Here is a 27,552-nt window from a genome sequence, read left to right on the forward strand (position 1 = left end):
ACGCAACAATTCACCTGACTGCCAGCCGAGGACAGGATGGAAGAACATCTACTACATAGTCATGATGGGGTTACTTTCCCCGGTTAATCATTTCCAGTAAGTATCAGACTCCTTTCCCTGCACAGGATATAAACTGAAACAGTATCAAAAGTCGGAAATATGAGAACATTTTAGTAGTGATGAGTGGACCCGTTAAAGAAGACCTGTCAGGTCCATTTGTGACCCTAAACTAACTACAGGCCCTAAATGGACCTGAGGTTGAAGGTCCCAAAACAAGCATGAATCAAATATGAGAAAATAAACTTATATACTCACATAGATCTTCAGATCCCACACCGGTGCCTCCTCTTGTGATACTGGAAGTGATGCCATGACGGTCAGGTGGCTTTACTGTGCTTGGGCTGTAACTGTGGCGCTTGCGCAGTGAAGAATGGGTGTAATACTACGGGTTCAATTGCTGGAACACGCAGACGAGGTAAATATAATTTTATTTTGCTTAAAATACCTACAGGGTGATTTGAGACACTAAACTACCGGTCCATAAGGACCTGTGGCCGGTTTAGTGTCTCAAATCGTCCTGATAGGTTTCCTTTAAAAACCTTACCTTAAATCATTCACGAAGCCGGACGCCAACCAGTACCACCCATAACCGTGCTAGTACGGGGTATCAACTGTTTACATGTCTATGGCAAAGTCGCCGCAGCATCTAAATTACTGCGGATACAATGGGGCACATTAACTTACCCGGTCCTGCGCGATCCCCGATCTGGAATGTCTGATGAGGATGAGGTCTTCCGCGATTCACTACGAGCGTGAGCCCAATATCCTGCATGTGTCGCTTCCCTGCTCAGGTCCGCCTGAGTTCACCTTCTTCTTCCTGGTGCATGTAAGTGCTTGGCTTGAGACAAAATTTTAAATGTTAAATCCCGTGTGTTGTCCTAATCCTTCGGATCGTTCGACGGCTCGTCCCCCAATTTGTGTCACATGAAAGCCAGTGTGATTGCAACACAATCCGATCATGTGAGACACAATTCCCAGCGCGATCCCCAAAAAGTCGGGAAACTCGCTGAAAATGCGCCCCCGGGACCCTTAGTAAATAAGCCCCATTGTACCAGCAGCACCATATCGGCAGCACTGCACAGGACCATATTGCAAAGTTCAGTATGAACTTGAACACACATTTACTTACCCGGTCCTGCGCAATCCCCGATCTGGAATGTCCGCCGGAATGCACAACTGCGGCGTTACAAGAAGATTGTGCGCCCAATTTCCTATGTAAGTGAATTGGACACATCACAAATTATGTTGAATCCTGCGCTTAGTCCGAATCCCTCGGATCGTCCAGCGGTTTGCACCCCCATTTCTGTTGCATGAAAGCCGGAGCCGATGCGTCAAAATCCGATCAATAAGAATGTGATATCCTGCATATGTCACTTCCCCGCTCAGGTCCGACAGAGTTCACCTTCTTTTTAGTGATGCATGTAAGTGCTTGGGACACAATTTGAATGTTAAATCCCGCTCTCAGTCCAAATCAGTCGGATCATCCGACGGCATGCCCCCCAATTAGTGTCGCATGGAAGCCAGAGCAGACACTTAGCAGGCGAGCTGAGTATGGCTTTTAAAAAAATAAACCTGTACTCACCTCCGTTGCTTCTGGTGTCCCACGCCACAGTCCTTTGGAGCTGTCCCTCTGTATCATAGTATCATAGTTTATATGCTTGAAAAAAGACACATGTCTATCAAGTTCAAGGAAGGGAAGGGATTGGATGAGGAAGCGATTTATGGGACACAATTATATATAACATAACCGTCAATGTTATTTAGGTGTAAAAAGGCACCTCGGCCCTTCTTGAAGCTCTCTGCTGTCCCTGCTGTGACCAGCGCCTGAGGCAGGCTATTCCACACACAGTAAAAAAGCCCTGTCGCCTCTGGTGATTAAACCTTGTTTTCTCCAAACGCGGAGACAGTGCCCCCTCGTCTTGTGATTTGATTTAATCTGGAACAACTTTCCACTATATATTTTGTATGTTTACAGGGGCACAGAAGCTTAGCTCAGACAACTTTCGAACACTGGGTCAGGAGATGGGCGGGCGTGGCAAATCGTCCGGAAGTTGTATAGAGGGGCACGGCTCTGATAGACCGTGGGACGATGGGAGCGACGGAGGAGTTGAGTGCAGGTTCTTTTAAACTCAGACAACCCCTTTATTCAACTGATACTTCAGTGCCTAGACTTAGTCACTGCAGTGTCTATTTATGTTACCTCCAGTGAATAACCTACCCTAGACCATTATGAATTTTCCCCTTAACCCTGTTATCACCCTGGACCAGTGGAGATGTTACCATTATTACACCATCTTGATTATTGTCAATGTGTCAGTTCACTAATATGTATAGGGCTTTAATCTGAACTCTCTAAAGCCGTATTAACCGGTTCACAACCGCCAGCTGTGTATTCACGGCCAGGGCTGGTTCTAGACAAAGTGGGGCCCTGGGCAAAACTAAAAGTGGGGCCCCAAAATAAAACTATTTTATGACCAGTCACAGTCAGCAAGAGGCTCCTTTAGTCTGGTAAAACAAACTGTAATATGGGAGAATTTTATAGGAGATGATAAATGATAGGGAGATTGATGGTCAGCACGGTGGCTCCGTGATTAGCACTACAGCCTTGCAGCGCTAGTCAACATCTGCAAAGATTTTGTATGTTCTCTCTGTGTCTGCGTGGGTTTCCTCCGGGTCCTCCGGTTTCTTCCCAAACTCCAAAAAATTACTGGTAGGTTGATTAAACTGTGAGGCCCATTGGGGAGAGGGACCGATATTTTCTGAAAGCAGACACTTGCCCCATTTTCAAAATTGCATCAAAGATTTTATAGACATAGGCGCCTTCATGCAATTTTGATTCAAATTGAAACATTTTATTAAAAATACTTAAAATGTGACTTTGATGGCAAAAAATTTGATCCAAACATGGACATTTGTAGAGTTCACAAATGTGCCCTATTGATATGTTCACATGAATAAATCTACATAATATCACTAAAACTGTAATAACTAGAGATCTGCTTTTTAGCTAGACATTTTTAGACAGTCACAACCTACAAAATATATCAATAAAACAGAATAAAAAGTAAAGGCGCCATAAAACCTATAGAATTTTGAAAGCAGACAACCAGGCGATGCATTTGGCAATTAACATTCAAAATTTCCTCTAAAATATGTACAAATCCAGATACTTTTATAAAGAAAATATACTTTCCTAAAAGAGTAAGTTGTGAGGAGATCATACATACCCCACACCAATATACTGTATTCACCAAAATATGCAGCAAATGGAACTGCAGAAAATTCACACAGATGTATCATTGTCTGTTCCTTACACAATGGTCACCCAAATAAATAACTATATATCCATAAACCTCTCTAATGAGATAACAAAAGTCACGTTTAGATGTCGCCATTGTATTAGCTGCACAATAACAGAACCCTCCGCGCTTCATAAGGATGAGAGTGAGAATGTCATAACATAGGTGTAAATAATGGAGGATGGTGGGAAATAAAAACTTTATTCCAGGACATGTGTGTGTTTTTGGTGTTACATATAACTTTATGAACATGTTCTGGTCGCGGTGTAGTCACATTAGGCGAAGAGGATCGAATGTTCATCGTATCAGTCAATTTTCCCAACAAAAAAAAACTCACAAAATAAAAGGGAATAAGAGAGAAAGGGCCACATTTATCACTTTTGTGCGCCTAAGTGTAGTAGTTGCGCCTAAATTCTGGCGCACTGTTTTCCAGAATTATCACAGGCTACAACCATCTGTGATAAGTATATTTCCTGCCTCTTATTAATCACTTTACTTTAACACAGTTTAGGCGCAATTTTGGCGCAGTTAAGGCGTAATGTTAGATTCGGGCACTTACATGTGATCCTGCTACAAGCTCCTCTCTGCTTCTCCCACAGCCCAGAATGAAGATAACACTCACAGCAGCACCCAGGTGTGTGACACCCTGCACCCAGTGACCTCCTCAGCAGCACCCAGGTGTGTGACACCCAGCACCCAGTGACCTCCTCAGCAGTGGCTTCTCCTGGAGGGGATCCCGCAGTGCTGATCTCCTGCTGCACCCCTGTAATTCTGCACAGTATCCCCCTCAGACACACCGGTGATTCTGTGCAGAATTACATGGGGGACACTTGTCATGTATGTGCAACATTCTGTAACGTTCTCTTCTCTTGCTTTGAGCTCAGGATTCTGCAGAATGTTTTGTAAATAGAAGGTGATGAACTGTAAATAGAGTCTGCAGCTCCTGTCTGCAGAGTATCTAATGTATCTATTATCTGTTCTAGTGTCTGCAGTGTATGTAATGTCTGTATTATCTGTACTAGTGTCTGCAGTGTATGTAATGTCTGTATTATCTGTTCTAGTGTCTGCAGTGTATGTAATGTCTGTATTATCTGTTCTAGTGTCTGCAGAGTATCTCATGTCTGTATTATCTGTAGTAGTGTCTGCAGTGTATCTAATGTGTCTATTATATGTTCTAGTGTCTGCAGAGTATCTAATGTATCTATTATATGTTCCAGTGTCTGCAGAGTATCTAATGTATCTATTATATGTTCTAGTGTCTGCAGAGTATCTAATGTATCTATTATATGTTCCAGTGTCTGCAGTGTATCTAATGTATCTATTATATGTTCTAGTGTCTGGCTGAGCTCTGCTGCTAGAAATGAGCTGTTCTGCAAAGGGGCTCAGTGCTTTCTTCTCAGTTAACGCCAGCTTCGGGCTGGAGTGTATTTCTGCCCGTTTTTGCGCCTAAATGAAAAGTCGCAAGTGATGAATATCATTAGGCGCATCAAAACATCTGGATTGCTAGGATAAATGAGGGAAAGCTGCTTATTTTTGCTGCGCAGCTAGTTTGGCATTTAGTTGCAAAAATGGCACAAAAACGGTGCGCCTGAATGAAAAGGCGCAAAAACAACAGAAAAAAACGATTGATACATGTGGCCCAAAGTGTGTTCTTAGACTTGCATAGAGAAGGGTTAAAAACATGAATATTAGTTGATATTATCCCTTCTCAAAATGTAGTAACATATAAAGTGATTATTTCCATTATCTGTGAGGTGCAGCAGCTCCTGTGTCCAGCAAATGCTCCCTGCAGCCTGATGGCTAAGAATCTGGAGATGGGGGAGACACTTCAGGGGGCTGTATCTCTGGTTCTGTGACTCATAGAACCTCACTTCTTTTTTCCTATGAAAGAAGAGAGTCTCCTCTTTTATATGAATCTAATATGAATATGTGTTTCTAAAATGTAGGAAAACGGAGATATTTATATATAAAAATGCCACCTGATATTCTCACTTTAAACCTGAATATCTCTGGATCCATGGCACCTAGAAACACAATTCAAGATTCATTTGAAAGAAGAGATTCTCCCCTTTCTCCCTGGGGGCCCTGGGCAATTGCCACCTTTGCCTAAACATAGCGCCGGCCCTGTTCACGGCACACTTCGGGTCCTAGTGCATAGAGAGGGCTCACGGGCTGAGCCCTCTCCATAGCCGGGAAGTCTTTGCTGCATATTGCAACTAGCACTGATCACGGGTGCTTTAAAGCTGGCAGCAGCTTTAAAAAGATGGTGGCGCATCCCCGTGATGTCTTCAGGGAGTGCCGATCACTTGCCTTCACAGCCTCATGTCTTCCAAAGACCCTTGGCTGTCTTGTTTTAACCCTTTCATTACAATGTGCTATCAGCAGATTGTAATGAATGAGGAGGAAAACCCCCATATACTGCCATACTGCAGTATAGCAGTATATGATAGGGTCGATCAGACAACTAAGGGTTAAAGTACCCTAGAAAGTTTGAAAAATAGTAAAAAAGTTTAAAGAAAAAGTTATAATAAAAAACCCTAAAAATTCAAATCACTAGACTTTCTCTAGAACTGATATAAAATAAAAATAAACAGTAAAAATCTTGAATACATTAGGTATTGACGCATCCAAAAATGCCCGATCTATCAAAATATAATAAAGTTTTTTCACTACATTTAACCCCGTAGCGGAAAATAGCGCCCGAAGTGGAAAATGCATACAGTCCTAAAAATGATTTAATTGAAAACATCACCAAAAGTCACAAAAGATGACACCTCCCACAGCCCCGTACACCGAAGTTTGAAAAATGTACTAGTGCCAGAAGATGGCAAAATAAAAAAAAAAATTTGTACAGGAGGTTTTAATTTTTGTAAATATATGAAAACATTATAAAGTAGACATGTCATTTGTGGCGCACAGTGAAAGTCGTAAAATCGAACCCCACAAGAAAAGGGTGCAAATGCGTTTTTTCACCATTTTCACTGTATTTGGAATTTTTTTTCCCAGTACACGGCATGGAATATCAAATACTGTCGCTATGAAGTGCAATTTGTTAAGCAGAAAACAAGCCGTCACTGAGCTCTTTACATGGAAAAATAAAAAAGTTATAGATTTTTGAAGGTGGGGAGTGAAAAATGGAAATGAAAAAATAGGAACCGGTTAATGTTATGGGCAGAAATATTTTTTCCCATCATGTTTTTAAAAGTAGTTTTTTTCCTAAAATGTTCCTTATATTTATCTTATTTAATGAATTCATTCATTGTTATGGTGACAAGGACTGTAAGTCTTTAAAAACAAAAAATGCAAGTAACAATGAAAAATGGAAGGTGATTCCTACTTTACTTGCTGATGGATTGATGCTTCTCCGGGCAATAATCCATGTATTTAATAACAACTTGGAGTTGGAATTAACCACTAATTTCACAGGGACACTACTTGCACATCCTATTTGCACAAAATGTGCTTGGCCGGTGGTAATGTTCATATAAACAAATGTATTTAATATTTCAAACTCCCCAAATATGACATTTGACATAAAATAGACCCATTGTTCGATTTTTTTCTTGATTTTAATGAAGACCATATAATAAGTATATTGGAAGCAGGGAAAATCTATTTTTTGCACAGTCATTTGGGGCCATTCTTCAATACATGTTCCCTAGGGCTATAGCTGATGTCGTACAGTTTTACTTTTTACGTGGGACTCATTGTAATTGTCCAGGACTATTTGCTCCTTGTCTTTTACTTTATTTTTTGACAAGTCCCTTTTTATTGAACAAATCAATGAACAAAGAATAAAATAAGGTGTCAGATCGCACCAGTAATCAGCACACAGGCCAAATTGACACAATTAGTCATTCAAAAATATTACAAAGAACTATATACTATATAGAACAATAGAACAATGGTGTCGCACTTGATATCCATAGTAGGTAAGTAAGTGGATAGTTAGGAATGCCATCCGAATTTGTAAATATATGTATTCTAAATTGTGGGTTACAACAAACCCTTCATCTATTGGGACTTTGAGGTGTATATGTGGAAGGCAGGGTCAGTTCCAAGTTTCAGTAGGCCCCTGGGCGACAGAGCCTCAGTGGGTCCTTTTTCAGTGAACTGACATGGCGGCATTAAAAGTTTAGAAAATAAAACAGTCTCCTGTTCCCTAAAATATTCCCTAGTTCATCAACCCAAACAGCCCCCTAAAGTTTTTTTTAATATAAAGTCCCCCTCACTACCACGGATTCCTTATGTACAGCATTATATGGGCCCCCCAGAAACTCTGGGCCCCGGCACTTTCCCAGGTGTGCCCAGTGCTGAAGCCGCCCCTGGTGGAAGGGGTTAGTTATACTCACACCAGGATTATGCCAATAAAAAATTCATAGAGGCCGAGGTGAGAGATACTTTTCAGACCCTGGGCTCTTTTGCACATATACCCATGTTTTTAGTGCCATTTTAAAGATGATAAATGCAGTTCTTTGTACTTTGGAACTGGAGATAGCAGAGGTTGAGAACTTAAGGTACATTCAGACGCCCGTCTATCAGGACATATATGCGGACGGCAATGGTGGCCCGGTGGTGGTACTGTTCAGTGCCATACACCAGGAAAAGATAGGGCATTCTCCATCTTTTCGGGAATGTTCGGCCATGCACCACTGTTTCCTATGGAGGGTGAGGGGTCACGTCCTCTCCAGCGCATGGCGGTATGCTATGTGAATGCACCCTTAGTTGGGGTTTGAATGTTTCTCTTCAGCTTGAATTCCTAAATATGTGTTTTCAACTGCCTAGATTTCTAATTGTTACTTAAAGGGGTATTCTTATCTGAGCACTTACATTCAGTTTCATTAATCTGCCATATATAAACATTTCTTCAATTGGATGTTATTAAAAAAAATGTTCCTATGTGAAGATAATTTCTCATAAATGTAGCCATGTTGTTCCTTAGAAACGAGATGGCTTCCTCGGATACGACCACGTCTGATAGATTGAGTGCAGAAAGAAACAAAAGGTTATTGTATATAAAATGTCCGGGAGTTACTACATGTTGCACCGCCGTCCTGTGGTAATGATTGCTGAATCCTGGTGGTTTGGCAGGACTCTATAGCGCAAGTCTGGCGGCTGCTGCCAGAGTATGATGTGGTCGTATCCGAGGAAAGTATCTCGTTTCTAAGGGACAGAATAACTACATTTATGAGAAATTATCTTCACACAGGAACATTTTTTTTAATAACATCCAATTGAAGAAATGTTTACATATGGGAAATGAATTTAATTAAATGTAAATACCCAGATGGGAATACCACTTTAATTACTTTAAATGGTTTTCCCAAGTATTTACGTTATCCAAGTTGATTGTGAGGGTCAGACTACTGGGACTCCCACTGATCACAAGAACGGGGCGCTCAGCACTCCAGAGAATGGTGGTCCCATTCACACTAATGGGTGGTGCGGCAGGACAATCCAGAAATGGATTAAGATGGCTATAGGGCCCTGGGCTGTTTGGTGGGACATTACAAGTCAATTTATTTAACAGCATTTACTTCCTTCATATGGTACTACTTGGGAAAGGAGTGGGGTCTCTTCTGTCCACTTTTACTTCTGCAGTTTGAGAACCTTTGGAAGACCTTCAAAGATTCTGGAAAAAAACTCTTGTATATATTTGTGTTCAGAGATTGAAGACTTTATGGCTGGGGGTCCTTCCTTTTGTTATATCTACAGTGTAGTATCAAACATGGCAATACGTTCAGGTGGTCATTGGCCCCCTAGTAGCCTTGGGCCTGGGCTACTGCCCAAACTGCCTATATTATAATGCACTACAAGCATGTGTCCTTCTGCTCCATTCACTGTCTATGTGCTCATCTATTTTTATCATACCCGCAAAATTGACTGGAGAGACAGGTCACGTGCTTTTGATATTGGGATCCCCATTCTCCAGAGAGCTGAGGGTCCTATTCTAAAGATTGGTGGAGGTCCCAATAGTTGGACCCACTCCAAACAGCTAGTCATCCCCTGTCCTGTGTAAATAGAATAACTGGAATACTTGGGACAACCCCTTTAATAAAGACCCCACACTTGTCTTATCTTTGGCATTTAATCTGTCTATTCTCCAAATTTTTTTAGATATTATAGCATGATGTTTCATGTCTTCACATTTCATATCCGTTGATGGTGGTTATATTTCTAAAAACCTTCCACTGTGTCACCATTTACTTTAGAAGTATCCTGCAAAGTTATATGAAAATGAGCTAAAATCCCCTCTTACCTGAGAAGTTGGAGCATCACTTCAGACATCCATATCTTGGGCTCAATAGGGCCTAAAACTTTTCTTTTGGTGTAATTTTAAAAATGAGTACTTGTCATGATTACAGTTTTGTGCTGTAGAACCAGAGATATGAGCAGTTATAGACATTGGGGCTTATTTACTAAGGGTCGTGGATCACACTTTCATCATTTTGTTTGCTGTTTTTGTGATTTGCGCAGCTTTGACAGGTTTTTAACAGGGGTTTGCGCTGGGATTGTGGTGCACACGATCGGAATGTGGCACAGCTGCACATCCTTCATACGGGGGCTTGCCGGCAGACGATCCGACTGATTCAGACTGAGCGCCGAATTTAACTTTCAAATTGTGTCGCAAGCCCAAGCACTTACATGCACCGGGAAGAAGAAGGTGAACTCTGTCGGACCTGATCGGGGAAGCGACACATACAGGATATCGGGCGCACAATCTTAGTGAATCGCGACACAGTGCATTATTGTCGAACAATGTACTTTCGGTGAACTTCTCGGACCGGGTAAAGAAATGTGCCCCATTGTTGGGACTTGAATGTTAAAGTACCGTTAACTGGAACCTCTTGAAATATCCAACGGGATCAAAGGGGCGGGGAGCATGAGAGTCTTGATGGAGCAGCTCTTGATAAATCTCCAAAATCGAGATGAGTGGTCCTGATGGTTGGCTTAGGGTTCATTGTTGGGGATCGGCCATCTGACCCGTACACATTGTCGGATAGGCGGCCGAGCAGGAGGTGTCCCCCATTCATAGCTACGGCTAGTTGCTAGGGGTGTCAATTTGCCGGATTGGAAGTTTGGCTGTCAACCCGTCAATATCCTTATAAGACTGTCCCCCTACCTTCCAAACCTTCAAACGTAACCTGAAAACCCACCTGTTTAGGATTTCCTACAACACTCAATAACTTCTCTGCTCCCTCACCTCATGTCTCCAATTACCCTCCCATATAGATTGTGAGCCCTTACGGCCAGGGTGCTCCTTCCACTTGTTTCAGATCTCTGTAGTTTTTGTATTCTGTACTTGTATTTATTCTTGTTTTAATGTAATGTATGTAAATCCCATTTTGATTGTACAACACCATTGAATTAATGGTGCTCTATAAATAATAATAATAATAATAACAATAATAATATGTCCGGGTCAGACGGCCGAACAATCCCGAACCTGTCCATTGGGTTCCTCTCATCTTTTCTCCCGATATGTCTTTTTCTCTTGTGTTTACTGTAGTTAAGTTCTTTAAACTTCTTCAGCCTCATATTTTCTTTTTATTATCTCAACATTAGTATTTGTTACAAACAAAAAAATGTAAAAAAATTGTTATAACAGTATAAAATAGTATATAATAACTACATAAATTAGAAAATAAGTTGATCACCCAAAATGTACTTTTATGCTGCATAATAATATTACTGAAGTGGGTAGACGGAAGAGTAGATGAAAACATTAAAAAATGAAAATTTTAAAGACAACTACAGCAAAAAAAGTGAATCCAAACAAAACAGTGTTTGCTTATTTTCTAACATTAGATTCGCCTTCAATTCCCTCATGTGGATAAAGTTAATCATGTGTGAGATGTGTGGGGGTAGATCCAGACATTTGGCTTACAGGTCAGTTAACTTCTGTAAGAAGTCGTCTGCCAATGTTTTCAGATACCCTCCATATTTTTAGCAATTTTTTGCAGAATTGAAAAAAAATGTTTTATTGAAAAAGGGTTTTTTTCCCGTCGGAGTCAAAAGAATATATTTTTTACTTTTTGGAGCATTTTTGTGTTTTTCACCAAATACAGTATTCAATATTTCCTATATGGCTCAGCGTGATCTGAATTCTTGCACAATTCTATGTTTTCAATGTATAGTTCTCTTATGTACAGGATCTGCAGCAACACAAAAAATCTCATGAAGAATGCGCTAAAAAAATATATGTGAGTGTTAACTAAATTCCACATTGTTTGTTCTTGCAAACCCCAAAGGCACTGCAGATTATTTAACCTCAACATTTTTAACCTCACTGTGTCAGCAGTGCTCGGGCCAAAATGAGGCACGTCCAGCTAAAGATGAGGTGATCCAGCTCCGAGAAGCAAGTTACGTATGTTTGCCAAGAGGAAATATTGAGTTTTTTCCAAGTGTGAAGACACTACAGATTTTCCTCCAAATGTCAAGTCTGCAATGTATCTCTCCATGGAGTGCAACAGATAACAATTACTTTTGTATTATGAGGGGAAACGAGCATTAAATACAAATTTTCCTAAAATTTTTTAAAAAATTTAACTTAAACTTTCTGGTAGTTAGGCATAATCTCTTCTGACTGAATCGGGCAGTAGATATCTAGGGGTTGAAGAGATGACTTATGATTTTTTTAATCGCTGGTGGCTAGTGGTCACTTCCTTTGCCACCTTTGTGAGGTGATGTTTGTGGTTCATGTTCCCTGTTATGTCCAAGAACTGTCATTTTCCAAAACATGGGGGAAAAATTAAATCAGACCCTTTAGACTTGTTTTAGATGATTGTCTGAGGCATGGAACTGCAGGTGCCCACATGTCATTGACCAAACATCATAGTTAAATATGATGCAAGGAGTCCCTGCATCCAAGTGGGACAACTGCTCTGTACCGTAATTAAAGGAGTGATGGAAACTTAAGCCCTATCCACAGGATAAGGAACTAACTTGCTTATCTGTGGGGGCCTCAGTAATGAGACCCCCAATGGATCACGAGAACAGGTGTCCATACCCCTGTTGCACCCAAGATGACCGGAGCAGCCAATTGCACATGCGCCGGCTGCTCCAGTCATCTTAGATGCAACAGGGGTACGATAGACCTCAGTCGTCATGATCAGTGGAGGTCCCCATCACTAGGACCCCAACCGATTTTGTGGATAGGGCCTAACATACCGGACAATCTCTTTATGTTTTCAGTGATGTTCAGTGGGTAACAGGAAATCCTTTGCATTAAATATAACTATGAGACTTTGGAATCGTCTGTTACAAGAAAAAAAAACGTAGAAAATTCTGATGATAAAAAAAAAGGCACAATATTTTTATTCTAATTCTCATTGTCCCTTAGAGTTATAAGAAAAATAAGGTCCACCCAATTTGAAATGTATGGTTTTAAATATTTTTTAGTGTGTCACGTATTATACTGTTTAACCTTATATTAAATGTTTTAACCCACCACCAAAAACATACTATGACAGAATTACGTTAGACCCAATTGATAAATTATTTCCACAATTAAAAAAAAATCGTAAAGCTGAACAAAAGTATCTTGTCTCAAAAAAAACACTTTTGCAAAGCTGTTGCAAATCCAAACAAATGTTCACGTCTTGTGCACAAAAATATAAATTGAAAAATATTATTGACATAAACTTAGTAGGGAGATTTATAATAATCCAAAGAATTTATTATCATGCAAATTGCATTTAGTGTAAAAAAGTCTTAAAAAATTTAAAGGAAAGCTACCATGAAGAATCTACCATCAGAAGTAGATCTGATGGTAGTTTCCACCTGCCTGTCTCTGTCCTAATCTGTAATTTAATCATCCTAGAACATAACCTAACTTGTTAAAAACTTTATTTTAGTAATATGTAAATTAAATGCAGAGGCTACTGCGGCGTCTACTAGCCTTAGCTCCCAGAGCCCGGCCAGTCTACTCCAGTAGCCTCTGCAGTTAATTTACATATTACTAAAATAAAGTTTTTAACAAGTAAGGTTAAATTCCAGGATTATTAAATTACAGATTAGGGAAGAGGCAGTTAGGAGGAATCTACCATAATATCGACTTCTGATAGTAGAATTCTCATGGTAGGTTTCCTTTAATTTGTATAATTATAATTGGAGCATTTATTATGATAATACTTTAAAGTCAGCTTTGCTGGTAGCTGTGACGTCGCCCAGCTCTCTGGAACGCTCACACATGTGTGGTCGACTCCCTCAATGCCCTCCATTGTCCTTGGTTACAATGAGCTTTTCTAAATGGTAGATTTCCTTCAAATATTTCCTCTTTCCTCTTAAATATAGTAAGAATAACACATTCACTAATTTAATGTTATTAACAAAAAAGCTGGATTTCACAGAAATAATTCCAACCTATCTCTATCAGTCTTGGTGTTTACATTTTGGTTCTCCCTGTAAATGGCCATAATATGGTCAGCAGATTCCTCTGGCATGAATAGCTTCTCTAGTACTGAAGGGAGAGGGGTAGGAGACAGAGAGCACTGCAGACACAGGTACCTACTGTCCAGCAGCTCTGGATCCAAGGAGAGGGGTGGCATAGCAGTGCTGCAATATATCCATCTCATGACTCTGATCAATCTAATCTCTCTTTTTTTATATATCAAATACTAGTAAAATGTTCCGAAGCTAAATCAAAGTGTAGCTAAACCCTGTACCCTGATAATCTAAGCACATTATCAGCACACAGCATCTCATAATACAGAGAAATCTTGAAGAGTCTGCTCAGCTGGTGCCCGTCCACACTGCTGAATCTCACGCTTATCATCACTGAGTGCTAGGAGCAAAAACAGGGTTAAAAATTATCTTTATTGTGTAAACATTACTAAGGGATTAAAATTTTAGTACTTTCACTTCAGATTCCTCTGTACTGTGAGATGCCGACAATGTGGTTAAATTATCAGGGTACAGGGTTTATCTACACTTTTATTTAGCTTCTGAAGATTCTACTAGTATCTGACACAGAAAAAGAGATGAGACAGATCAGAGATGAGATATAGATATAAGAAATCACAAGAAGGAAATGTGTCATACGGGCATATAAGAAAACACAATTCATTTTATTTGATCACATATACACTACAGAAAACCCACAATAAAAACTATTAAAAAGGTGAACAACCACCATGACATGACAAAAAGGGACCTAACAAATAACCGCCCCTTTCTTGCAGGTCTATATCTGTGTGGCCTTTTTATATGCATTCATTTATATAATATGGTTGTGTTTTAGTTTGGCCCACCTGCGATCTACCATCTTTCTGGGATTTTTCCTTATATGATTACAGCATCCAGTGCCTATTTTTGTGGGTCTTTCTTTCACACTCTCATATATATTTATAGATATATTTTTTTTTTCATCATTATTCTTCTGGGTAAGTCACGTGGGGTCCGACCGTCCGTGTCTCTACCTCCAATTTTCGACGCACTTTATATAGGATTTGTTTCATACAACATGCCGTGACTCTTGTGCTGTATATGGTAATGATCACTTGGGTTATATTTCATTTATTCTTTTTTTCGACTCCTCACCATTTATCCTTGCTCTAGGTTTAGTAAGTTGATTTTGAATTGTTATTCATATTGGCATACTGCATTTTATAGGAGAGATTTTGGGCTTACTTTGGTCTGCACTGAGATGGTCCGCACAGCACTTACTGTGTGTTTTTAAGTATTTTTATGTTTTTTTGTATGCCTTTGTATAGATAATATTGTAATATACAATACAATATACAATAATATTGTATTGCAGTCCCCTACTTAAGGACATCTGACTTACAGACGACCCCTAGTTACAGATGGACCCCTCTGCCTATTGTGACCTCTGGTGATGCTCTCTGGATGTTACTATAGTCCCAGACTGCAATGATCAGCTGTAAAGTGTAATGAAGCTTTATTGATAATCTTTGGTCCCATTACAGCAAAATTTTTGAAACTCCAAATGTCACTGGGACAAAAAAAGAATAGTCTAGAACTTCAATTATAAAATATACAGTTTCGACTTACATACAAATTCAACTTGAGAACAAACCTCCGGACCCTATCTTGTAAGTAACCCGGGGACTGCCTGTATAATCATTGTTTTGATTATTTTTTGGTCTTTTCATACGTATTCATCTTGCTTCTTTCTTTCTTCTGCATTCTTCTTAGATGTGCTGACCATTATACCTTTGGTAGTGCCCGCCTCTCTCTTTTTGGTTTATGTATTCTTGTACCTACATATAATATCAGGGGGTTTTAAAACAACTGCAGGGGTAAGAACACTATCATGTATCACTATGTAAGGTCCCTGCTTGTCATGTCATGGTGGTTTTTCACCTTTTTAACTGTTTTAATTGTGGTTTTTCTGTAGTGTATATGTGATTAAAATAAATGAATTGTGTTTTCCTATGTGCCCGTATAACACATTTCTTTCTTGTGAGCTCTTGAATTATTACTTGATGTGCAGGCAGTGGTAGGCTTTTCTACAATGGTTCTTTTTTGTAGTATTAGCCCCTGTTGTGGTTTTTTACACATTTTTTTATGACATGTGCTTTGTGTCAGACTATAATCGCGATAAAAAGACTAGTTACTATTCAGGACCAAAAGTGTCATAGAAAATTCTTCCTTTTTAGCAGTCCGGTATATCTGTCATCTTACTCATATCCATTTGCGTCTTGTCATACTATACCCCATGTACAGCGCCGCATATATTGTATCGTTCTACATTCTTTGTGGCAACATTGGTTGTTTTCGTCTGATACTCCTCTTTTCTGCACAATGATGCATGTGTTGCAATACCATAGACTATCGTTCTCAACCTGGTTTGTCACTCTGACACTTTGTAACAAGCGTTGGTTGCCTTGGCAACACCCAAACATCTATACCCCGGCCGGGGATGCGCATGCGCCTGTTACCTTAGTCACTTCCGGTTTACGCCGATTCACTTCCGGTCATGCGCCGTTGACCGGACAAGACGCCATGGGGCTGATTTCTCATATCCGGACTGCATAAAAGGTGAGACACGTTTGTTTAGGGCTCTACACCCCTGAGGAAGTTGCCCTTTGTGGCGACGAAACGCGTGGGGAGCCCAGTGCCTCTGTCTCTTCTCACCTCCCTTTACAACATGCAGACCTCCATGTGGTAACTTTTTATCCCCTGAACCTCTTCCCCTTGATCATTGTCGCGCTTACCTTTGTATCGGCACCAGTATATATATATATATATTTTTTCATGTTTGTACTTAGCACTTTTAGCACTTTATATATATCTTGTGTGCAATGAACAGGCTGAGGGTTGTTCTTTGGGGAGGAACAATATCACTATTGAGTGATTGACAGTAGGCAGTCACGGTGTACCGACACCAGGTCACTGGACATTGTTTTGGTTTTTTGTATTTTAAATGTTTTTAGTATGTCGTGGATTATTTGTTTCTGTACTAATAAAATTTGATGTTTTTGCAATACCCTTTGAGCCATTTTGAATGCACTCTTTTTCTTGTGGTTTTGTTAAAGTTGACTATTGTGCATTTGGCTTGCATACATTTGGGCTGTGCTACACCCCCTGGTCTTTTGTATTACACATGAGATGTATATAATACACAATGAAACACTCAGCTCTTCTACCTCACCTTATCAATAAAATACACAGTCAGATCTGCTATGTCAACCCCTCCCCTGAGATCCAGAGCTTATCTGTAGAACTGCTGCTGGACAGGAAATGCCTGTGTCTGTAGCGCTCTCCACCTCCTGCTCCTCCTCCTGCAGTACTAGAGAAGCTATTCATACCAGGGAATCTGCCATCCATAGTCAGCACTGCTATGCCCCCCTACCAGCAGATCCAGAGCTTATCTTGTCTGTAGAACTGCTGCTGCTGGACAGGAAGTGCCTGTGTCTGTAGTGCTCTCCGCCTCCTGTCCCTCCCCCTGCAGTACTAGAGAAGCTATTCATACCAGGGAATCTGCCATCCATACCAGCAGATCCAGAGCTTGTCTTGTCTGTAGAAAAAAAGGGCCTGTGTCTGTAGTGCCCTCTGCCTCCTGCCCCTGCAGTACAAGTAAAGCTATTCATACTAGATGTATCTGCTGACCATAGTCAGGAGTTTATGGTCGTATCCAGGGACAATCAATATGTAAACACTAGGACTAATAGAGACAAGTTGTAATTTTATCTGTGGAATGCTGTATTTTGTCAGTAACAGTGAATTAGAGGATGTGTTATTTTGTTATTATATTAGTAACCTTGGGAATACCCATGTAAGGGGTTTATTCTTCCAAAAAGGTTTTGTGATTCAATTATTGGGTATTTTACACCTATAACCATTGCCAGGACCGAGATGGGACTTATTAGACCAGAAACATTCACAACAATATTGTATGTATCGGGCAATAATGTAATAACTCACGTGGGATGCTGTGTACCAGGCATTTCAAAGGGATAAGCATTGAATATTAAAAGACAGAAAAACCCCTTTACATGCAATAATGTCCACATCATCTGATCTGTGGAGAGTTAGAAATCTACTATTTGCTTTAATGCATTGCTTTAATGCATTGTTTCTGAATCAGTGTAGCTACAAGGTATGTCAGGTTTACACCTGACATACCTTGTAGCTACACTGATTCAGAAACATATCTTGTTTACTCCCTGAACTGAGTGGTTTTGCTGAAAAAACAATTATAAAATTATGATAATAATGCTCTGTTGCTCTTGTGGCTGCCCCAATGCTCCTCCTCTTACCATAATTATGCACTGCTCCAGAGAACGCTGCATTCACTGTGTTGTCCCTGACAGGCAGAAGTAATCAATAACTGCACCATCCCTCAGCTGCTGAGTATGAATCATCCAGCTCAGGTTGATTAGTCCTGTCTGGACTTTTCAGGAAGCTCAGTGTAATGTGCTTATGTAAGCACCCAGCTTTCTGAAGGTCCTGAATTTTATAATATTTTTTTGCGCAAAACCACTCGGATCAGGGAGTGAACAAGATATGTTTCTACATCAGTGTAGCTACAGCATTCTCAAGGTATGTTTTGTTCACAATGCATAAAAACAAATGGTAGATTTCCTTTAAGCACATTTAACCTAAGTAAGAATGAAGATGGAAAGTCATGTGTTTTAGTCATACATTCGTTGTGTGGGTTTACGAAGAGAAGATATAAAGAATCTTGTTGAGTCTGTCGTTAATGGATGAAAAATAGTAGGCTTGAAGACTCTCTCATGGTTTGTGTACTCCCACAGACCCGGCAAAACGCCCGAGAATAGAAAGAAGAGAGGTGAAAAGAGTGTGGGCAACTTTATTTCTGTAACCTGAAGTCCAACCACAACATTCATCCCTTATAGCCCGACTCACCTCATAAAACCTCCCAAAGTAAGGACCTGGAAAAGGTAAATGTTCCTCCAAATAGCGACAATCATAAGAAATAATTGTCACGTGTCATGGCTTAATTTTGCATATTTAAAATGAAATGTTCTATATATTTATTATGTTCATTATTCAAAAAAACATACAAGTTGAACAGATTCTTTTAGATTTTCTAGTATATAATGATGTCACCGAGCACTATGTGGTCCTCGGATGGCTCCCAAAAGCACAAAAGTCATGTATCCAATCATAAAACAATATGTCTTCAAGTACAATTCATGCTCATATTGTGTATTGTGTTACAGTTGTCATTATAGTATTTTATGCTGTCACTATGTTACATTCTTAAAGGCTCCACCCTTGGAACCAATATATTATACATAAATTAATTGCCTAAGCTGCAGTTCCCCTAATATTTTAGATTTTGTGGTAAAAAAATTCTGGTTGAATTAAAACAATATCAATCAGTGTACACTGTGAATTTTTCTAATATATTTTCTTTTTCTTTACCCATTATATTTAAAGAAAATCTACCATAAAAAAATCCATCATGATAAACCGGGGACACTTACTCATAGATCCAGGCACCGTGACTGTGGTCATCTTCTCATATTTGTTATCCATGGCCTCTTTCCTACTAAAATCAACTTTTATCTGCCTGGAGGGTTCCTGGGTGTATAATCAGAGCCCCTCCGTGATTCACTGGCTTTAACACTGTGCAAGGAGCACTTCCCTTTCTCATTAGTTGCTGAATCTTCCTCTTCTGCAGTGAGATTACATCAGGCAGAGGGAGCAAGTGGGGGTGAGATAGTGTAACAGTCCGTAAAGCAGCTGCAAGAATGGGCTCTTATACGCCCCTCAGAGCACTTCACCCATTAACTTAATTTTAAATTTGATAATATTTTATTATGTGGTATAAACAGTGGTAACGCTATCAAAGTCCAGAGTAAGCATGTCCTGATATCCTTTCTCCGCCTGCTATGCCTAACATATCGTCTTGGGTGCTTCCCTGGGTAGCAGAAACACAAAGACTACTATGGGGCAAATTTACTTACCTGGTCCTGTCGCGATCCCCGATTCGGACGGTCCGACGAGGATGAAGTCCGGCGCGATTCATGAAGATCTTGCACCCGTGTTCCTGCACTTCCCCACCGAGGTCCGTCGGAGGTCATCTTCTTCTTCCCGGTGCTTGTAAGTGCATATCTTGCGACACAATTCTAAATGTTAAATCTTGCGCGTTGTTGGAATCCGTCGGGTTGTCCGATTGCCACGGCCCCGATTTCTGTCGCGTGCGAGCTGGCGCCAATGTGCCAAAATCCGATTGCATGAGCCAAAAACCCGGGACAATCTGCCGCAAAACGGAAAACGTCAGGAAACCCGACGAAAATGCACTCCGCTGACGCTTAGTAAATGAGCCCCTATGTGTGTACTACAAGAACAATCCTGGGTTGAAAAAATATACATGAGAACTGCTACCTAACAGGTCAACGTGGCCCAATTATTAATAGTTGAGATATGACAGTTGCAAAAGTGTTGCTATGATCATCTGGAGAAGCTGCTAACAGAACAGAAGAACATCTATGCAAATGAGTGAAGAAGGAGAAGAAAGAAGATTAGAAAAAAAATAAGGAAAAGATAAAAGGGGGGTAAGCGGTGATAAGTGGAAAACAACAATAGAGTACAAGGGAAGGAAAGCAGAAAAAGAGAGGGGTCAAGATCAGAGGTCTGGGATGAGGTCCTGCTGATATAACTTAAGTACCATCTTCAAGTAGGTTGTTCATCACAGGAGATCCCCGGAAAAGAATTCAAGGCTGCCAAACTTTCAGTTACCTCCCTAGTGTACAACTTACCTCTGCCGACAGCTCCTCCAAGCGTGTGATCAACAGCATCTCCTGTGAGGGGAGAGTGGCGAGATATCCAACGTTGCGGAATTACCAACCTATCAGCAATAAGACAGGACCGCTACTCGAAATTAAATTCAATTAGAGGAGCCTCAAAAATGTGTTCCTTCCCTACAACCCTAAGGAAAGACATCAGTTTTGAATAATCCAACCAGGACAAATGAACACATCTGGACGAGAGCTCAAATTGCTGAAAGACAGCAAGGGTGTCTCATGTCGTCACCCTTTTTGTATCCCAAAATTGTGTCACTATCCCGGGCAGATAGGAATTCCAGATTGTGGAACAGTGGAGTGAGAGGGCTACAGGGGTGTGAGAGAATTTGCTAGCGAAGGTCGTCAGTGGAGCAACGGCTGTTATGGAAGAAGGGGGTAACCACAGTTAATGCCAGAGGGGAATCATCATCCAGCTGGACCTATTGTCTAGAATTAACATGGTAATGCAAGTTTAGAAACCGCAACAGGATCGACACCTTGTACTGTCAGGTCCGGCAGTCCTGCGCTCTTTGCATTTGCCAGGTGCTGCATGACGTGACGTAAAACAGCGGAGACAGGGGGCAACCCTGCCACATGCCATTGCGAAAGGGGAAAGAGTCTATTAGGGCTCCATTAACACGGACGCTAGCGGTGGGGCCTGAATATAAAGCCCTGGCCCAATCTGCAGAAAAGTCGACATGAAGCTCCAGTGCAACTGGACGAATGCCTTCTCTGTGTCTAAAGACATCAAACAAGAAGGGAACAACCATGATTGGGCTTGGTGCATCAAGTTTTATTTAAATAATCCTTCACTTCTCAACCACTGATAAAGCTATTTTGTTGTTGTTAATGAAATAAGGGAGGGTCCCGACGGTCCGCAAGGATTTTGGAATACAATTTGATGTCTATATTGCGGGAGATGACTGTAATATAAGCTTCCAGCGACTGGGGGGGAAACAACATTTCTGGGGTGACATAGCTGAATTTTTTGGCCAGGAATGCAGAGCGAGAAGTGTGTAAGAGCTTGTAAAAAGCCAAAGTGAAGTCATTTGGTCCTGGGCTCTTGACGGCCAGGGACTTTTTAATGGTATTAGATACCTCTTGTTCAGTGATCCAGCACCGGGTTTTAGCAATATAGGAAGCAATACGTTGTTTAAGAGTGGTTGGTTCTAAGTCAGAGAAATTTTTAAAATTTTTTTAATGATTAGTTTTAATGATTGAAATTCCGCTTCTCGTTTGGATGATAGGTATCATCTTGGGCATCCCTAACGCGTGGAATATAGGTTGCACCATTGCGAGGGAGGAGCCGTCAAGACATGGCACTAGAATGGTCATTCAGGTAACTTTAGAAACTTGTTGACTAGCACAGATATTTTTGATCCAATATACAACTATATATAACTATAAACAATTCTGTTTGTATCTCAGGGGTTTGGTAGTTTTTATGTTGGGTTATAATTTCTGCAGTTTATCAAACAATGCTGCAGAGAAAAAAAGACAAAAAGAAGAGATAGAAAACAGTAAAGTCAGCAAAGAAAGGGAGAACTAAGGCCTAAGTATAGACGTAACTGTAGACTATGGGAAATACTATAAACACGCAGGCAGATCTGCTGTGTAGAAACCCGCAAGTGGAAGGTGGTCTAACTATAAAAGAGGCCCCTCCCTAGGGCCGCCATGCTTTACTAGTGAGAATGATGGTAATGTACAGCAACAAAAAAAACTGAAAAAAATTATAATATGACATTACGTTACTAAAGCAGCAATAATATGGTAAAGAATACTCAAGTAGGTAAATCAGAGTCCAGTATAAGGAGAGAGTCACTCTGGAGGGACATCTGGTTGTCTTTGGTATCTCCTCTGGCCTCCGGGGCTATTTCCAGCTCTTCGCCGAGGGGGAAGGTGTGGGCGAGGCAGATTCACAGGGTCAGGAGGCGTTGGTAGGGAATAGCATGCTAGGAGATCTGGACCACCAGAACATCACCAGAATGTTGGATATTGTAGGTGTTGCCGGAACGTCGGACCTGGAGCCAGAACAGAAATCCCCTGGAATAGGGGATGTTGAGTCGCCAGAAGGAATCAAGAAAAGGGTAAAGAGCTTTGCTTTTTAAGAGGGTCAGGCGGGATAGGGCTGGCAAATGCTGTAGACCGGCACCCTAAAAATTCCTGAAAATCTGCTTAGTATCTCTAGCCTTACTTGAATTGGCATTGTTTAGCTAAAAGCTGTGCACTTGAAAAATTACATCTCTGGGTTTCTCCTGAGCTGTTGGGTGAGCTTGAAGAGCATGGTGAGCATGGTGAACCCTGTCTAGTTCCACTGGTGTAAGTCGAGTCAAGAACTGAGTTAAACATTGTGCAGAGGACCTCATGGAGTTGAGAGGATTCTTCTGATTCTGAGGTGAAGTGTCTTAGCTGGTGGGCTCCATGTAGCCCACAATGCATGCAGGTGTCAGGTTAGCGGAAGTGATAGATCATTATGCAGGGGATGTGGTACCCTGTGGGCAGCAGCCACAGTGCCCTACCACAGCACTCAAATGCTGCCTGACAGGGAAATCGGATGTTTGGGCAAACCCATCAGGAGCATCGAAGAGCAGGTACGGTATGGTGGAGGATGATTCACCTGACAGTGAGGACATAGTCTCCACATGCTCGTCGGCCTCAATGTTCGGGTATCCGCCGGAGGTCTCACCTTCCATACCTGTACAGGGTGAAGAATATCTGCACTGACAAGTAACTTGTGAGCTAAGGGCCACTGAAGTCGGGCATTTCGAAGGGGAGCCTGCAGCAGTGGAGACAAAATAGCATGTGAGGACTCCATTTCAGAGTCCTGCTGGGAACCACTAGGTTAGAAAGGTATTGACTGCCGAGGGGTCAGAGGTGTCCTGGCCACCTTCCCGCTTTTGCTGTTGTTTGGAAAATATACATGACTATAGCCCAGGTTGGATCAGAAGCTAGTGCTGTGTGCGTCCTGTCTCCAACCTTATCTATTATAATGTATTGAAAGTCTAGAGGGATACTGCGTGCTGCAGTGCTCCCAGTTTTCCTTCATTGTTTTGCCAAAAATACCAGTGTATGTGACTATGCTTGATGTAGATCATTTAGAAGTAATATGTGAATGGTCATAGATAGGTTTGACGGCATATTCTAGAGGATAGGATTGATTTTATATTTTGTTTTCAGATATCATTATTAAAAAAAATTAAAATAAAATTTTATCTTAATTATCTTATAATTTTATGTTTCAAAGATGCTTCCACATATTCTATATATCATAAGCTACAGAGATCTACGCTAAGTTCCCAAGATGGACCTTTCTAGTAGTATCTCCTGATGTCCTCTGTACCACATAGTAAAGGCAACTTCCGGTCTTGCGCCGTACTGCAGCAGCACGCCGCAATTGACACCTCATTCACTACAGGGTCTGTATAAAGGTGAGTCGCAATCATTGAGGGCTACATACCCCTGAGGAAGTCGTTTTCATACGACGAAACGCGTGGGGAGTCCGCCACCCCTGTCCACCTGTGCCTTCCTTGACTGCCCATAGGATCGTCGCCTGTACTCTATTGACCATAGTCCTCTCCTCGGTACTCATCCATGTTTTTGTCTTGCTTACCTTGTAGCAATATTTCTCTTCTTTTTCATGGACTCCGAAGTTGGTACAATTCATTTGGCAGGTTCACACCGTTAGGGGACCTTACTTTACTCTTTGGCATTTAGCAATTGAGCATTCATCTTACTATCGGGCAGACAGGTTGGCCTTGTATCACTTACCTAGTGTTGGTCGGGGGGTTGTTTACAGTTCACTAAACCAGGTGACTGTATGTATTCATGTATATAGTATTTTTAAATGATTTTAAATGTGTGTACTTCTTTGATTGTCTGTCATGATTAATTTTGTGTAATAAACTTAGATTCAGTATTGTACCGCATATGAGCCATTGAATGCATTCTTTTCTTGTAGTTATTACATATAGTAGAGGCAATTGTTACAAGGGAGTAAGTTATTTTTTGACATGTGGATTTCAGTTTAAAGAACTTCCCTCTTTCTGAAATAACTACCCCAGAGGTCAAGCAGTTCCAGGGTTAGGGGTGGCCCAAAACCTATGCTGGCCAGGCTCCGTGAGGCAGCGTCGAGGTGTCACCATGTGTTAATGCTATGTGCATGGTAAGGCCTGGTGCATCCTAATGAGAAATAAGTTCAGAGAGTCAGGGTCCACAGTGAACAGTTACCTTCTTTACTGAAGAAATTTAGGTGCAAAGCAATACAAGCAAATCATAGGGATGACTTCTCCAATCTCCTCCCTGGCAGAAGAAAGGTTAAACGCTCAGAAAAGCCCTAGCTGCTAGCTGCCCCTCTCTTTCTCAGAAGACTGGTACTATGGTCACAGCCTAGGAGCCCAGGGTCTAATGCAGAGTATCTTAATCAGCTTCTTCTTCTGGTTGCTCAGGTACACTGCCAGTCTTTTACTTCAAGCTTTCCTAACTGCAGTCTAAGGACTGGGACTGTTCTCCTTATTTACCAGGGGAGTAGTGGTTACATTTCAGCATAAAAAAAAATGACAAAATGTTCTCCTATAGCCTTACCTTGAATCTCCATAATATTTTTTGGCAAGTTTCTAAAGTGTAAACAACTTTCCAGACAGCACCAGTCATTCTAAATGTCAAGCTGTCTGCTTTCCTGGTAGCATGTTTTTAGCAAGTTTTTCTTTTGCAAAACAATCTATACTACAGATGTGGAAAATTACTGGCTATTTAGAGATACACAGTCAGAAATGTCTCTCAATGTTCATTAACCCTTTCTACTAGTCTATACAGATACAGTAATAAAAAAAAAGAATGTATATAACAAAACTCTATAGATTAATTAAAGTTAACCATTGATGTCCCAGGTCAACATCTGCAAAGAGTTTGTATGTTCTCTCCGTGTTTGCGTGGATTTCCTCTGGGTACACCGGTTTCCTCCCACACTCCAAAAACATACTGGTAGGTTGATTAGATTGTGAGCCCCATTAGGGATAGGGACTTATTTGGTAAGCTCTGTGTAATGCTGTGTAATCTGTGTGTGCTATATAAATAAAATTATTATTATTATTTATTATTAAGTAAAATAAAGTAAAAAGTGCTCACTTTGTATTGGGGAAATATTCAAATGTCCACAAATGTCCAAAGTGCACCTCTCAATACCTTCTGCATGGTCAACAGTAGCCAATATCCTAGCTCTGTTGTGACATAAGTGAGAATAATGGGTTAACGTCAAAGCTTCAATTTGTTAAAGCGGAATCTAACACCATTTTTGGCAGAGAAGAATATTTGATATTGCAGTATTATAACTTTATAATTTTTTGTTAATACTTTAAAGTGTATACACTTCAGTGAACTGTATTTGTGATGAACCAAACAAGAAATGTCTATAGGGCACCTTATGGGGGAAAAAACACAACCAAACTCTCCTGGATTAGAGTTGATGTCGGGCCATGGCTAGTTATTTATTAGAAATGATCCCAGCCAACAGAAAATCTCTTTATGGCAAAACAAAAATGACACATGATGTGAAAAGTGGAACCACAAAATGTAATTTGTTCTGCAGTGTGCATGCCCAGACATAACAATACTAAAAACTTCATTATACTGAAAGCAAACGTCCAGTTCCCAGTAAAGTCTAAAATGAGAAAATTACTAAGTCTCCAGTCATGTCTTCTATTACAGTTCTGTCTATACCCAGTAAACAGCTAGAGGCATAACTTGAAGTTCTGGGGCCCCAATGCGATATGGGGATTGTAATGAGATATGGGTTTATCATGGTACCCCCAATACAAATTTGTTAAAAATTGTATATTTTCATTTCATTTACTTCCTAGGCCTGATGTATCGTGTTATTCTTTACTCTTTCATGTTCTGATGAATAGAAAATGCATCAATGAGAAGGCTCCAATGGCCATGTGACTGCCATGTGACTGCCATGTGACGGAAAGGAACAAAGAAATCCATGTTTATGGAAAAAAGGGGCATATATATAATAAATCTGACTTTGTCTGTTATTTGCGACTTTTCTTGGCTTTTCTGCTGGTCAGATGTATCTTAGCATTTTTTCCTTATTGATAAATGCGGTGTTTGGTCTTTAGTTAATTTGCAACTCTAAAAGAAAAGTCGCAAATAGTCTCCAAAAGTCAGTTCCGAGCTAATTTCTACACCTAATCAGGGGCAGCCTAAGATTTCTGCCAAATCCCAACTTTTACATCTGGATTCAGGTGAAAAAACTCAGGGAATACTGCAGAAAACTAGACTAGAAAATTAGAAAAATGGCAAACTTTGAAAGGAGACTTTTTTAGGCGCAAAACAGTAAAAAGTCTCAAAAATGAAAGCGTAACTATAAGTGATTCCCCTTTGAAAACAAACAGAACGATGCCTACTTTATGCTGCTCATCCCCCCACGTCCATAGATTTCAGTGGTGTGTCCACCCTACTTAAACCCTATAAATAATTATAGAGACCTAATGTAGATCCCACTGAAGACCAGACTAGCTCAGAAAATTAAAACAATTTCAGTAAAATTATTTTATTTTCAGCAAAACTGAAATAAATACAGATTTCCCCTTTTAATCTGCTAAATAAAGGTCCTCAAGGACCCCAACACTAGTATAAACCTAGACAAGACCTCATAAATGAATACACCTGTGTCAGACTGTGGTTATATAGTAGGGTTAGTATTTTTGAAGTGCCCCATTAGGCACCTCTTTTTATATGTGTTTGACCAGTGGGTGAAGCCCAAGGGGGAGATATATCATCAAGCTTCTGAGGTAAACCGGTTCTAGTTTCCCATGGAAACCAATCAGAGCTCAGCTTTAATTTTATAAAGAGCTGTGGGAAAATGAAAGCTGGGCTCTGATTGGTTGGCATGAGCAACTACAACAGTTCGGCTCTGAGACTTATGATAAATCCCCCCCCCCAATGGTGTCTAAACCCTTGTGACAAGT

General features: G+C 40.6%; 1 long non-coding RNA gene across 1 annotated transcript; it reads left to right on the plus strand.

Annotated features, from left to right (window-relative positions):
- LOC140068628 (uncharacterized) lies at positions 1-26,538 on the plus strand. Its single transcript, XR_011848515.1, has 3 exons — positions 1-96; positions 18,584-18,730; positions 26,437-26,538. It is a non-coding gene; the product is annotated as an uncharacterized lncRNA (long non-coding RNA).
- Positions 26,539-27,552: the final 1,014 nt, after the last annotated feature.

The sequence above is a fragment of the Engystomops pustulosus genome, chromosome 1, assembly GCF_040894005.1.
Source record: "Engystomops pustulosus chromosome 1, aEngPut4.maternal, whole genome shotgun sequence".
Taxonomy (NCBI): domain Eukaryota; kingdom Metazoa; phylum Chordata; class Amphibia; order Anura; family Leptodactylidae; genus Engystomops; species Engystomops pustulosus.